Here is a 16,332-nt window from a genome sequence, read left to right as displayed (position 1 = left end):
ATACTCTTTAGATGCACCAGCGGATGAACTCAGACTTCGTGGGAGTCCAGGTGAGCTGGTGTCTGTCCTCCATCAACAATGTACGAATTCCCTGCTGTAGCGAGGCCCTCCGACAAACAAACCGATCATTTAGAGGAGCGAGCGAGCTGTGGAACCCAATCCCTGTGAGATGTGTCGACAGTGGCACAAAGACCTGTAGCTACAGGCCTCGACGAGATGGACACTTTGCTGACGTGACGGCGCGGACTAGACGGGGGGACAAGTCAGTGTGCCGCCCTCGACATCGTCCCGACACGCCACTCTCACGCTGGTCTCACTTTTCTGTAAGAAAGGAACACCTCTGTGGGGAAGTTTAGTCTTCATTTCGGCATCAAAGCAAGAGGTAACTGTTTATCTTTCCGTGCATTGTTTTTAATTTCCTGCCTCGGTCAACACCTCGACTCGTTTGCCTTCCTCACATAAGGTGACTCGCATGGCCCTCTAGATTTAACGGCAGTTTAAATAGCAGTTGTTAGGGCTGCTCAACGCTGTGGAAAAATATCTTGACCTTTCATTTAAGTTAACAAGTTGATCCAATCCACATCAGACCCGCTTCAATCCTGCACTTAAACGCTGGTTTGACGTTTTCTGCCAAAGCCACTTCCTCTTTCCTCGTGGCATCAGTGCGCCCTGTGTTTGAATGCAGCGTAATGAGGGAAATAGTCTTGCTGTGCCGAAGCAAAGGAAGCAAACTGCCTTCATCACGACTTCGTTTTGTGGACTGTAAAAAAGCAATCAGGGGGATGGAGTGTCCTGCGGTGTTATAGCTGCTGTTTTTAACTCAAACCCAAACACAACAGGGTTTATTTCTTTCGACTGTTGTGCCGCCATTTGCATTTTGAGCTCAAGCTGAAATTAATGTTTGCTCATATACTGCTACATTTAAAAAAAAATAAAAAATGTTTCCTGCTCTTCAAAAAACAGATGTTGCCGTTGAGAGGGTTCCTCCTGAACTCTGCTGCCAGTAGAGATCGTTGAGGAGAAAAACCACAAGAGGTGACAATGCAATCGGCAATTTTGTCTGGCTTGCCGTCGGCCATAGAAATCCGCATTCTTGAGGAAAGTCTAGAGACAATGCGAGTGGGCGAGTTAGGTTAAGGACTGGGGACGAGGAACTTTGTGTGGCTACTCTGTGGTTCCATTCACAAACCGAAGAATGTCGCCACAATCTCAAACGCTCTTAGCAGCCAAAGCTGTAGTGAAGGAGATTTAAGGCAAAAAAAAAATGCAGCAGCAACAATTTTCTCTTTTACTACTGGCTTCAAATCCCAGCGAGGCCAAAGCCAGCAACTATTGTTTAAATTACAGCAATATGGTTTATATAAGAAGCATTTTCTTTTGCATGTCATAAAACTGTATTAGCTGTTATTTAAACTGTGTGAGGATTAAATAGAAAATGTGTTGGTTTGCAACCAATTTTCTTCTTTTTGTGTCATTTCCTTATTAAGTACAATAACGGAGATGATTATGTTCTCTTTGTAGTTGAACGCAGGTAAATTCACAGTTCTTGGCAGATAGATTACAGAGATCAATTTGCAGATGTTTAACTTTATTGTTCCGGCAAGGAAAATCATCACACCAATAATGACAGAAAAGTGTTGTATTATTGAAAATACTCTTTTCACATGGTAAAATGTGTGACACTTAATTAGTTTTACAGAACTGTTTCCAAATACCAGGCCTTTAATATCAGTGCTCCATTAGATTTAATCGTGGAAAACTCAATAAATAATTTGATTACATTAAAATCTTAACCAGCACTGCAGTTTCAGATTTTATTTGGGTTAATAGATGTTTCTCCATATTTGTTTTTTTTACTCTGAAAACACAAGTAGGTCATTTTAAATTAGCTTAACTTCCTTTCATTTAGTTTTAATGACAGAAAAAAGCTTGCCTCTTGTTTCAGCTCTTATTTCATAATCTAACTCGCCATAAAAATCTTTTGTCGACAAAAGCTTTTGAGTCAAAGTGGTTGAAAGCAGTGTGGATCCAAATTGGCAATGCCTGTCTGATAGTAATAATGTTATTGCAGTCACCAAAGGTCAGAACAAATGTGTGTCTTTGAATATCCTGAGATTACAATTTCAAAGTCCTCCCCATGAGAAGTCGAACAATGGAGAGGGAGGGAAGTTTAAGAAGCGGGGTCTCTTTCAAATAAACAAGCATGGGTTGATCCTGAATAGGGCTGCTACCGAGCAGCCGGATTGGTTCTCAGAAGATCGAGTGGAGCGACTGTGCAGGCTCTCCTCCTCCTCCTCCTCCTCCTCCTCCTCCTCCTCCTCCTCCTTCCCTCTCCCTCCTCCTCCTCCTCCTCATCCCCGGCTCCCAAACCAACAGATGTAGTAAACACAAACAACCTGATAGAACTTCACAACTATAATTTAGCACTTCGCTCCATTTCTTTATCCCACCTTTTATCTCCCCTCTGCTCCCCCTTTCCCTCCCTCTGAACAGAGCGTGGACGGGAAAGTAGATGGGGGGTAAGAGCTCCCCTTTTTTGTGCTATTGCTTAATGAGCCTGAAAATACAATTGCACTGTTCTGGTTGTGAAGGTAGCCTGCAGGCTAGTGTAAATTAGCAGCGCGAGGAAGCCCAGAGGGCTGAGTCTTGCTGAGCGGCCAGAATAGAGGGATGTGGTGAGAGGGGGAAATCCTGTTAGGGCAGTGTATGGGGAGGAATCACGGTGTGTTTCAGACCCGACTGGAGACGATGGGGCCACTTGTTGCAGCGACGAACCCCATGTCCATGGAGATCCCGCCGCCGTAAGTGTGAGATTCATTGAGGCTGCACCACAGCCATGTGTGTAGGCATCCATTATGTGAGATGTCAGTTGTTTGTCACATTTCAAACCCATAATTCCAGTTAGTTCCACACAATGGCTCCTTTGAGCCGCTGCTGCAATCATCATTCAATTCAATTTTCTATTATAGTAGATTCCACGGCGAGAGTGGAGAGCCGAGAGTCTCCCACATTGCATATGTCCTCTCATGAGCTCGCGGTGCTCTTTTGACCGCTCCGCTAGGCATCTGCTGCCCATAGCCTGCCCATATCTGCATTTTAATGCACATATCCTGCTGGGATGTTAACTTTAGGCCCTCAGTAATTGATGGCTTCCACACTTCAGCCGCGTCCCCCCCTCTTCCCCCTCTCCCTGCCGATTGTTGGTATATCTCTGTGGTTTGGGGGTCTTTCAGTCAACCATTGTTCTTTTATGGAGGAATTATAATAGACTAAAGGAGAGGGAGAAAAGAGAAAGAGAGAAGGGGGGGAGAGGAGGGGGGGATAAAAAGAGAGTCGCTGCTGATATTTAGTGAACTCCGAAAGGGGGAGTTTTCATTCTCATTCTGCAAGTTTGGCACATGCCTTCTGTTACTAAGTGGCAGTGCATTGAAAGAGTGCCTTGCATTTCCCATTCTGCGGCTCTGCTAGGTGCCTAGACTTACAACCCTGGCAGCTGTTGGGCCTTCTATGCAGCTATAGACTCCTCTCCACAGGTGAGCTCCCCTACCAAACTCCCAGTCTCCACTTCACTCAATAGGGCCTTTTTCAAGTCTTCTATCAGTGGGGAGAGGCTGACTTTATGTGTGCCACTCACAGGAGCAAAAATTCATGGCTCTCAAGATGGCAATTAATGTTATTTATTGTGTCGCACATGTAGCTTAAATCAGCACGGGGATGATTTATATCTGGGTTCAGCATCGTGTTCTCAAGCTTAATGGGATGCAGGACGTACACAGACCTTTTTGAAGTTTGTGTACACAGTTTACATCATCCACAAACAAACAAACAAACTCAAGCATCATAGGACATTTTACGGGATGTGTCTCTAGTAATCAACTATAAACAAAGCGGTGAAAATATAGTACAGCAGCATATTTGAATAATAATAAAACAATTTTTTTCATATCTAATTTCTCTCAAATTTGCCATGATATAATGTTGCTTGTTGTTTGTGTTTATGTGATATCATCGCCAAAGTGGCCAGTGGTTTGGTCTGTGTGTTAGTATGGCCATAATGACTTTAAAAGCTATCTGCTGGATTGGTAGACCGCTCTAAATGATGTTGTTGTTTTGGTTTGGGCAGGTTTCAGCACCTTTTTTCATTCTGAATCCAGTGGCAGAATATTCTGTTGTTTATTTTCTTCTCCTCTCTTTTTTTTTCTCTCTCTGTGATGCGAGCTGTTACATATTACTCCTGAGGTGTGGTGCCTCTTCCCTCAAAGGCCTCCACTGTTTCCCCCAAACTGCTGCCAAGCTGGGCTATCTTTTCATTTGGTTACTTAAGTGTAATTGCTCCCCTTTGAAGCCTCAGAGAGGCAAATCATTTGCTTTGGCCCCGGGGCAGTAATGGTCACCGAGCCAGCGACCCCCTCCCGGTCCGAGAGCGTCGGAGAGACCGCGAGAGGCCAGCTCCCATACGGAGAAGAAATAATACGGCCAGGGCCGCTCAATTTCACCTCCCTTTTCATCCCATTCTTTGAAAACTTTTTATTAACAACAGCTTTCTCTCTCATACCGGGGCGCCAGGAGAGGGGAGGAGAGGAGGCCGAGAGGTGGGGAGGGAGGGGGGAGGGGGGTAGGTGGTGGCATGAGAGGATATCGGCAGCAGGGGGGGGGGTTGTCCCCCTGTAGATGTCTGCCGGATTCTCACACACTCACATGCACACGCATACACACGCAGATCCTGCGCGCATACACACATCATCAATAGTGACAGGTCAAGGAGGCATTGAGAAAACAGCCTCCCCCTCCCTCCCCCCACGGTTCACACTGCTAAACAGGGACTCATGTTTCATATGCCACAGGCCTCAGCGCTCACACACACACACACACACACACACACACACACACACACACACACACACACACACACACACACACACACACACACACACACACACACACACACACACACACACACACACACACACACACACACACACACACTGGGATTCCTGCTCCATGGCAGCTTGTCGATGTGACTCTGAGTATGTTTGCTAATACAAATATGTAACTCTGCATTTACATGGGCATAATGCTCCTGCATATAACACACGTGCATCTTTATACCTGCTCAACATGTTGAACATCTGAGAATGTATTTGTCTCGACGCCAGAATGGCCTCTCAACCTATGACAGGCCGCGGAAATATACAGCTACATAGCACACAAAGACCCCATTTAATGCCGAAAATTACTCCAGCACTTACTGTAATTGTCACAATTCTGAGCACATTGACATTGTAATCTCATAATAAGGTAATGGGGGCTGAAACTGTGTACAGGAGGGCGATTAGAAGGGTGTAGATCAGAAAAAAAGGGTTAAAATGTAGCTCAGAAAAAAGGGGTTAAAATGTCAGGGGAAAACATTTTCTTGTCCAGACAGAGGGATTGCGTATTGTGTGTTTGTGTTTTTGGGAGGTTGCATCGATGAAACCAGGCAAACTTAAAACTGATACCTGTTTTCCTCCTTATCTCTATGATATGCTTTTTAGGACGAAAGTAACGTTTCACAGGCAGAAATCGCCAGGCTTCAGATATGATACTGTATTCAGATGCCGTACATAGCGTCAGAGAGAAATGGTGGAACCCACTTTAAGAAGGAAAAAGCGATTACTTCTAAATACCATGAGTTATCTTCAAGACACCGTGGAGCCAAATCAATGTGGACAGGCGTCCATAAAAAGCCAACCTGGTTATGAATGCTGCGTTTTACTTGTATCATTTTGACTTTGAGGTTTTTTAAGAGAGAAGCATTCCCTGCAGTCAGTCCAGATGGTAACAATTCTTCGACATATTACGAGCTGCTCTCTGCCAAATAGCATACCTTTGGGCTATGTTTTCAGTGGGCTATAAAAGCCAATAATGTAATTTTGATCTATTTTATCAGATATCACCCCAGCCCGGCTACGTTTATATAAGACAGTTTAAAACCGGACAAGAATTCTCCCTGTTTTTCTTTTCACTCTATAAGTGCACCATTTTCAATATCTAGCCCGCTGCGTGGCTTTGCTTGTTTGACTTCTGCGTTGGACTGAAAGGTGGAGTGAGCCAAAACAGTGAGGTTAGCCTCCATGTTGTCAGGCATATGGCCCTGGGTAGATGTAAAAATACACTTTACTATAGGTGCGTGGTTGTTCACAAAATGACTTTGCAGGCCAGCGCAGAGAGAAGAGTGAATCCTTTGTGGAAACACTTAAAAAGGCCGACCTTGACATCCCTTAATGTACCGATGACACAGTAGCAAACTGTCCCAGCGCTGCACCACACTCCCCAGCGGTCTGCCATCAGCTCCATGACTCACTGCTGACCTTGCAATAACTTTCCAGCACTCCTCCAGACCCATTTAGGGAAATCTTATGGGACTGTCGCACATTTCAGCATTGCATATGAGATGGCGTAACTTTAAACACACCTGAAATCCAGCGTGAGATCGCACACACACACACACACACACACACACACACACACACACACACACACACACACACACACACACACACACACACACACACACACACACACACACACACACACACACACACACACACACACACACACTCCCCAGAGCAACAGAGCCGAGGGATTATGTCCCATCTGTGGGTATTTCTCCCCCATAACGTCTACAAAATGTAATTGCCCCGGAGAACAACCACAACAAGGTGGAACGATCGAAGACATTAGCTCAGGTTTTCCATTATGAAGCCTGTTGTTTTCTTCTCGTCCGATCACATGCGCAACTGGAGGCCTGCTGTGTGGAATTACTTGCGCTAATGGCGCTACGCACTTTTGTTGCAGGAAATCGGACAGCCACACTGTAACTGCTAAAGCGGTGATTAAAAAACCCAAATTGCATCATGATGTTGGGCAATTTAGCAGATAGGGGGAGAGGGAAAAGTGCTTCAAATGAAGCGATTGGCATTATTGACCCGTTCTGGGATTTGTAAACTTGTCTCGTGGAGCTATAGTCTCGCCTATTGGATTTTGTACGGAAAAATAAGACTTTTAAATAACTTTTCCAAATCTGGAGCAGCTAGTAAAGTCTAATTAAAGATTGCAATACAAACTCTGTAATTTGCTCGTCTGTGGGGTCATTAAGTGTCCCCCTGGCTTGGTTTAATTGGATACAAACTGCAGTTAATGAGACAAATAGTTAACTGCAGTTATGCCTGGCTGACTGCTGGCTGTGGACGCTGTGAAGACTTAGCAAGTCAATTTGAGATTTCTTTGTACTCTGTAGGTGAGAAGAGTCGGCTGGATGATGTGCATTAAGTGTGTTTTAGATTAGTTTATTTAGCGATGATTAAAGGTGGACTCTGAATGCCTAAGTCATGAGGAAGAAAGGATGATTTGCTTGATACAAAAAATGAGTAAAGAGCCAATATTGCAGTGCCAGTGAACACAGGGGAAAAGAGTTTGTGATCTAAAAGCTGCACGCAGCAGCGTTTAATCATATCTGACCTTTTTAAAAAACATGGTCTTAATTTAACATCAGAGGGAGAAAAGTGCAGTGCACGTTATTCTGAGGTTTTATCTCCTTAAAGTCATATCCCCTCCTTGCTTGTGGTGCTTGTTAAAAGCCATTGTCGATAACAAACACAATTTTCCTGTGATAAACTGAGTACGACAGGGCGGCCTTATTGAGCAGTCTGCACAAAACTGTCTTTGTCTCTCATCTCCAGCGGCCAGTCACAAAGCCGAGCTTCCCCGACGACTGAAGTCTGAGTTAACTAAACATTTTTTTTTCTCTTTATCCCCTTTTCTCTCTGCGAATTTGTGGTTGTGTGCAATCCTTTAACGAGCTCCATCTTTGACCTGGGTTGTATGTTTCCACAGATGTCATGTCTTGTAAGTCAAGGAAAGACTTTAATGTCCACATGATTTAACATTAAAGGAAGGGATTCCAAAAACAGGGCTCTGTGCCAGAGAAGTAATAATATCCCCGTAAATGAGAAATTGTAAATGCTAAATACATCCTGCGTATCCTGGGAATAGACTGGCAGCAATGCTTGAAAACTGAGAACAGCTAAGCATTCTTTTTCTTGTTTTCTTTATTTAAAATTATTTTTAAAGGCAAACTTTTATATGTGCATCCAAACACAGAAGACGATGTAATTACCAAACAGGGATTTGACTAACTTTTCCCAAAATTAAAGCCACTACATGCAGCTTTTTTTGTTTACATTGCACACAATCAAGATTTCTCTTTTTCCTCCAGCAGTTCAGCTTTTCTTTTTTTTTTTTTTTTTTTTTACTGTAAATTTGTTCTGCGTGTTTCCTGTTAAAACACATGACTTATGTCTTTATTCCTAACTTCAGATCATAAGGATGAAAAGAAAGAGAAGAGAAGGGGAAAAACAGAGAAGGACTCTGGCTTGTGACTGTAAGTGACATGCTTGCCACGGCATTGTTTGAGGTTTTTGCAGACCTGTAATCAAATTTGGGAAGGTTTGGAAACCTATCGTCATGGTGCGCTCTCCAAGACAGAATGATGTCCAGTAAAAAAAAAAAAAAAAAAGGAAACACATTCACCACGCTGAGTTTTTCAAAAAGAAATATGCCCCACGAAAAGCAATTTCCACGCACCATGAAAAACGTTCCTATTACAAATACAGTTGTTATGTGCTTAAATCTGTTTGTTTTGTCATTTTGCTCCAGGGTTGTTTCTTTTTCAGGAAACCCTGCTTCAATTAGGTGTGATGGAACACATGTGTCCCTTATCAGGGGCCAACATCTTCTACTGTTGGCCTTTTGAAACGACACCGGCTCCACGGGATGATTTGGCATGTGCCTGACGGCGTGGATCAGCTGACGCCCACCGTGTCTATAGACTTGTCATAAGTGATCATAAGTGGTTGTGCATGTAGTCGTAGCCGCCAGTGTGATAGTGATCCCGGGAACCAACTCTGTTTTATTTGAGGCCCCTGGCACACAGACAGACACACTGATCTAAAGTGTGTGACTGAATCTGATCAGATTATGTGGTTCATCTTTGAAGTTTTAACCTTTCTGCAAAATGGATAATTGTGATGTTTGTATTTTGAACAAAATGGCAACAACAAAATAAAAAGTGTGCTTTTAATTGTAGGATTTTGTCAGGATGATGATGATGATGATCGCCCGAGGCCAGTGGTCATTTTTATTCTTTATCACACGCACACACGTCAGCTTGGGACTCAGCTGCTGCTCTTCACAAACAATCCTCTTCGGTGACATCCCACAATGGACTAGTGTTTACGGTTACGCTCCGTTTGCGTCACAAAAACAACAATTTGCAGCCCGTGCGTGAACAAAAGACTTCATCATAAAAGCTTATGACAGCGAGTCCTTTTTTGATTTGTTTTTCACTCAGGAGCAAAAGGAAAAAGATAAAAGTTCATCCTCCTCGTTGCAGAGGGCAGGTTTTTCTCTCTGAGGCCATTGTGACGAAGACGAGATGAACAGAATGGAAAATTGATTCCCTGCAATCATCTCCTGTCGTCTTTTGTCTACACTGCACCACTACGGCCTACACTCCAATCATCCCTGAGCACTGACTGCTCCTTTGAACAGATCAACTCTTTTTAACCACTTTTGATTTTGTTTATTTCTTTATATGATGTGTTTATACTTTTGAATACACTTTCCAGTGACTTAAAAGCAGAAAATAAGGCGCTCAATCACTGCGTTGCACCGAATAACCCCGCGAACACACATGCTTTAGCTTTTTCTGAAAGTAATTTCAGTTAACTATGGAGATCTCCTAAAGCGCTCTACTAATTGCACTGGACTTAGAAAAAGATTTTACACCGGTGAGAGTGAGGAGCTGCCGGAGGCTCAGAATAACTGCGTGAGCCGTCAACAGGAAGAGTGTGCTTCACAACTACAGGCCGAGGGCTTTAATTGGCTGTCTGCAGGAATTTCAGCTGTGGCAAACTAATTGACCCACAACTCCCTGGTGCTTTATCAACACGGGGAAATGCCACTGGGCTGATAACCAGCCAGCCTTGTAAACCAATCTATAACCAATGGCCAATTTGAAACACGTGTTATTGCCTATTTTACGACTGGTCCCCACTTCTACTTGACTGAGAAGTTTTGGTGTGTAACGAGGACTTTCTCAGGTTTAGACAGCAACATTTCCTGATTGACGGCTGGTCAAATAAAGAAACAGCGGTCACTGTACGGGTGGTTTGTTTTGTTTTTTCAGTGTATTTTAACTGACACGAGTGTGGCAGAAAGGTACATTTAAAAGTAATGAACTGCTTTACCTTTAACTTAAAGGGCTGGTATACCCAATTTATACCTCTAATACATACACTTAAAAATTGGAGTGGAACTTTTCTTTTGGTGTTCACAGCTTTGAAATGTCCTCTTAAAAGAACAGCAACATCTCTTTCCGGTGTCCCTGTTACTTAATAACAATAATTAATAATAAGTTATATAAGTTATATAAATACTTAATAAGTTGTAGAATTCGCTTTCAACAAATTCCAATTTCGTCTGTAGATTACGGTTCCAGTTGTTACTTGTATTACACTGAAGTCTATGTTGGTTTGACTAGTCAGAAATGTGTTATATAATTGGGGTTTAACCAACCATTGAAATTAAAAGGTGCTAAATACGTGACTTGAAGCATTTCCATTGCCTCTCAACGGCTCGCAGCTTACGGTGCTAACGGCGCTAACAGTGCAAACTACAGGTCTTTAGTGAGTATTTCGACAGCAGGACGGCGTATGTGAACCCAAAATAAACTACACTTTAACATCATAATGAGGGAAGATGTTACCCAGCGTAACTCATTGACTTGTTTTTCATAGTTTTGGACAACAACACAGCACAGAGGAATCAGATAGATCAGGCTAAGTAAGATCAGTTAATTTGTTGGTAACTAATTTGTACTAGATTTGTAAAACTAACACATTAAGTTAACAAAAACAGTAAATTGACTGCACCTGGCCCACTGATCCATGTAGCCTTTGAGTCAGTAGCGACACATTGGCACAACACGTGCTGTTAACATGACTTGACAAAAAGCCACAACTGAAAGGTCCAGCACGCACGCACAGACCTGGTATTCACTTTCCCAATGGGCTACAAAAATGATGCCATAAAATCTCTGAGTGACTGTGACAGGTCCTGATCAAAACCAGCTGCCAATTAACTTAATGACTGGATCTATCACATTCAATTAGAGCGTGGCTATGAGCTGTCAATCCAGCCCCTCGGCCCGCTCGTTGAACAAAAACACAGACCCAGAATGATCACTTTAGGAGGCACGTCTCTGTCTCTGTGATCCTTATCTGACGGGCCCTGCGTCCCATTTGAAGCAGTCGGCCCTGACAGGTCCCACGGATAAACTGCCGTATGAAAGGGGTCACCCCAACCTCTGGAATCCATCGTCAGCTTTCTGTCTCGCGCAACTGACAAATGGTTTCAAACAGCGCTCAGGAAGCTTTACAGAGGTATCCCCTGATGTGTGTCTGCAGAGAGAACAAGAGAAAAGAGGAAAGAAACGGAGAGAAAGTGAAAAAAATTAGATAGAAGAAAGAGATCTAAGCGAGATAAATGAACCAAAGCAAAACAAAGAGTGAGCACCACTTTCCCTCAATTGCCTCCTTACTTTGGCAAAGGACCTACTGTAATCCCCCAGAGGAGCGGCTATCTGGCAGGGGTTTGCTCCATGGTCAGTGTCTTTAACCCCAGATGATAACACTTAGCCCGGCCATAAAGCATAGGCCCCTTTAACTGATCCATTAGCGTCCGATCCCTTAGAGCGGACCCGCTGGTGTCTACTGAAACTTACCAGGAAGCCTTGAAGGAAAACAGCAAAGCAGACATGAACTGAGATCAAAGACAACCCCCCCCCCCCCACTCTTCTCCTCCCCATCCAGCTCGCTGTCTCTCTATCTCTTTCTCTCCCTCTATCTATATCTAAGAGGACGCCTGTACACTTTAATTTTGTTTTTGCCCGCCATCCACACTAAGCCCAGGAAAATGGAGATTAACGGAAATAGTCTCTAGAGAAGATCAATCTTTTTTTTTTTAAATGTGTAGCGTCAACAGAGAGAGGACAGTAAATGAGGAAAGAGTGACAGAGATGGGGAATGACATACAACAAGTGTGTTGGTGGACTCTAAACTAGGACGTTGTGGTTCAGGGTCAGCACCTTGAATCGTTCAGAAACTAAAGGACCCCAAAAGCGAATCAGTAACAAAATTGTCGATACAGCCATCATGTCAGTAAACGCTCACATGTGTCATATCGGCTGGCAATAATAAACAACAAGATTGTCCTCCAAGAAAAAACAACAGTTGCCCAAATACGAACCTTTTAACATTCTTGTGCGATTAAAGCCTTCAAGCTGAGCAGACCAGAAAACGCTTGTCCTGAAATGTTGTTTTTTTTACAAACATTTGGTTTAGTTGGAAGCACTTTTTTTTAAAGAGACAACAAGTCACTGCTCGTTCAATGAAAACTGTAAGAAAGCTGTCTTAAAGCAGGATGTCGGTGATCACCGGTTTAACCAGCTGAGACTCAGGAGAGCTAACCAGACTGTCTGTCCAGCAGATATTGGCTGCATTTTGTTGTTTGATGACCTAAAGAGGTCTTTCCTGGTTTCCGTATGGGCAGAGATATTTATGAGAGCTACTCCTGCTCTATCTTGCTCATAGTGCACCTTCTCTCCTCATCCCTGTACGGCCTTCTCCCTCTCTTTTACTCGGTTTCTCCTTGAACTTCCTCCACAGCAGCATTTCCTCCCTTTCTCTTATCAGTATCCTAGTATCCTATTAACCCCCTCGTCTGCCTCTCCTCCTCTTTCTCTATCATCAAAACCTCTTCCTCTTCCTCTCCCTCCCTCTGTCTGTCTCCTCCCGACATCCCCCCCGTTCTCTGTCTCCCTCCTCCCAGTCTTTACTACCAACATCCCCCTGTCTTCCTCCCCCGGTGTTTTCAATTTAGTGGCACTATGAACCAGTGCAGATTGTAACGCTATCAATTAGTCAGCGACTCCAGCACATTTATTCAATGGGGCCGGCAGTGAGCTTTGGTGATTTACAGGCTGCGATGGAGATGTAAGGGAGGGATGTGCAGACATGGGCTGATATGGGTTTTTTGAGGTCTGTGGGAACGGAGCCTACGTACCGCGTACCTTGAGGATTTGGTCCTGCGGTGTAAGGTCCCTGTAGTAATGCGGTTAAAAAAACTCCGTAAGATGAAAAGGTTTGCAGCGGAAGAGAAGAAATGCTAAGGAAAGAGAAAATGTGAGAGAATTTCTGGATGGCAAAATGCCTCTTTACACAGGTATTGGATTTCAAACACAGCTTTTTTTTGTGACATGCTATGGAGATGCTTTAAGATGAAAAAAAACCCCAGAAGGTATAAATACTGCATATTTATCTTGGATTTTGGTTTCAAAGTAAAACTGCAACTTAAATCACCATGACACTGTTAAAAATAGCTAAGAATGATATACGCTGTCTGGGGTATTGCATTAAATGCATTAAAACACACACACAGGATTCCATCACATTTGCAGGTGTTACTCTAACCGACGGTAATTGTTCGACAATGACGGGTGAGCTTCTACACATGTCGCTGTCGTGCATGGAGATAGGAGGTCTGGTAAAAAGATGGAGTGTATTTCATGTTAGTCTAACAGCACATGAGGCACGTGACTTCTTATCATTAGATGTAACACATCAGGGCCTCCTCTGTCCTTCATACAGGCTGCTACCTCAGTTGGGTTTTGTCCCACAGGGAGAGAGACAGTACAGACGTCAAAAAGTCAAACATTTCAGTCAACATTTAGTCATTACTTTTAGTTTTAAATGTTTTCTCTCTAAATTTTGTCAGCAATTTTTTGTGTCATAAGATAAAGACACTCATTATATACTATTACAATTATGTACTTATATTTACAGTCCACAGCAATGGGAGTTTTGGGTAGACACAGCTACTCTTAAATGGGATGGACACAATAATTGAGACACCTCAGAGTTTAACACACAACACCACAAACTAAACCCTCCAAAATTACCATAAAGTTAAGTCAATGCCTCCCTAATACTGTTTCAACCAAACTCACCATTCAAACCATCGGATAGGTTGGATTAATTGGATTGTTGTAGTAAGCCGCATTAATCCTGCGTACCTAATAAACTGACAGCTGAGGGTATTTTTCAAGAAACGAGTAGCTCCTTATTGAGCATGCCAAAGATTGTCAACACCGCACAGAAATTGGCATTTTGAAGTATACCGTCTTCAGTCTGGTAGGTTTCATTCCACTCCAGAGGAAGGACAGAATCTGTTTGTTGTGTGAGCTCGGTGAAATTGAAAATGAGGTGCATTTTTTGTTTTACTGTCCTGTTTACGAGGACATAAGGGCTAAAATGACTTCCATTTATGTTGATTTATTTTGGCTGGATGACTATGAAAAACTCGAGTTGTGTTTTAGGAAAGGAACCTTCTTTGTAGCAGATTTTATTTGCCAGGCCTGGGAGAGAAGGCAGAATGTTTTGTTTAAGATTGAGCGGTGAAGCAACCTGTTATTTTGTAATCAAATGTGACCTGATGAGATGTGGATCCACTGCAGCTGTATTGTTGGTGTCTTGTAAACCCATGAGGGTTGGGCATGTTTTGTGCATGACACGAAAAGAAAAAAAATATATATCTATCTATCTATACTCCCATTTTTTTGCAACTTGAGTCTTATTTTAATTGTTTTGGCCATCATTTCCTATCGCTTATAATAACATTGCACTCACAGAGTTTACTGCTGAGATCTGTGAAAATGGCGACGCGAAAAGTTTAAAACAAAGTACTATAATTATAATTTAAAAGAGAAAACAATGGAAAAATGGATTTGTTTTTGTTCCTCCAAATAAAGGTATGCCACAGTGATGTGATGTGCACAATGTTATAACTGCCAAAGCTTTGTAAATAAGACCCAAGTTGTGATAAACATGAATTATCATTAAAGATCCTTAAAATACATTGACCTTTTTAAATTTTTCCTGAGGGAAAACACTACATACTCAAAACTCAGTTAGTGTCAGTATGTGGTATGTTGTTGGGACAGCAGGGCAAGTGTGAGTGCATGTGTGTGTGTGTGTGTGTGTGTGTGTGTGTGTGTGTGTGTGTGTGTGTGTGTGTGTGTGTGTGTGTGTGTGTGTGTGTGTGTGTTTTGTGAAACAGAGCTGGGTAGCAGTCTGTTATGGGAGAACCAGAGAAGGGTTTGTTGGATGTCGGTACACACAGCCAATGGCCTGTCGCCTGTCACCGAGCCCCCGCCGTGTCTCTCAGTGTCTTCCTCTTAATTACCCATCATTCCTCTCGCAGCAAGGCCCCTCACAAATTACAGCGCATTGTCCCCCGCCGATCGGCCTGTCATCACGCGGCTCCATGTTTCAGAGCACGGCTCATTGTGGACGGAGAGCAGAGCTGGGGGCCGAGGAGGGACGCTCACACACACACACAAACGGGCACACAAACGGGCACACACAAGACCTTCAATGTGTATCTGCATGCACACACACCGATTAATTTGAATAGACATGCATGCAACCAAACCATTAGTGCGTCCACACACACACACACACACACACACACACACACACACACACACACACACACACACACACACACACACCACACACACTGGTGCACAGCTGACTCTGTGACCACACACACACACACACACACACACAGAGGCCAGGCCCATTAGCTCTGGTGCCAGCTGACTCTGTGACCCAGACGGTTTTCTGCCATGTCAGCAAGGCCAAATGACAGTGCTATGGTAGTAATACCCCCACACACTCACACACACACACACACACACACACACACACACACACACACACACACACACACACACACACACACACACACACACACACACACACACATACACACACACACACACACACACACACACACACACACACACACAGATACACAATAGTGCCGAGCGGAGTGTCGCTTTGGAGAATTAGACTTCTTCTCTGTCAATCAGCTGAATGACTGCGTCGCCCCCGGAGATGGGCAGAGAAAAAGTGACCCCCTGTTTGTACCGTCGACCAGGTTGAGACAGCAGCAGAAAAAGGTTCAGTGTTCACAAAAGGACACTTCTCAACAGGATAAAGTATTCATACAATACTACAAGTTCAGTAATGATAATCTATACTATTTGATTGACAATCAGTGGATCCATTGAGTCATATTCTTAAAGGAGTAGGATGGATATTTTTATTTTTGTCAAAAAAATCCTCTCAATACTTCCCAACTTTCAAGCCTGTCTGTGCCTATCATCTC

This window comes from Anoplopoma fimbria, chromosome 9, assembly GCF_027596085.1.
Source record: "Anoplopoma fimbria isolate UVic2021 breed Golden Eagle Sablefish chromosome 9, Afim_UVic_2022, whole genome shotgun sequence".
In the NCBI taxonomy this organism is placed as follows: Eukaryota; Metazoa; Chordata; class Actinopteri; order Perciformes; family Anoplopomatidae; genus Anoplopoma; species Anoplopoma fimbria.
Note: the sequence above shows the minus strand (reverse complement) of the source record.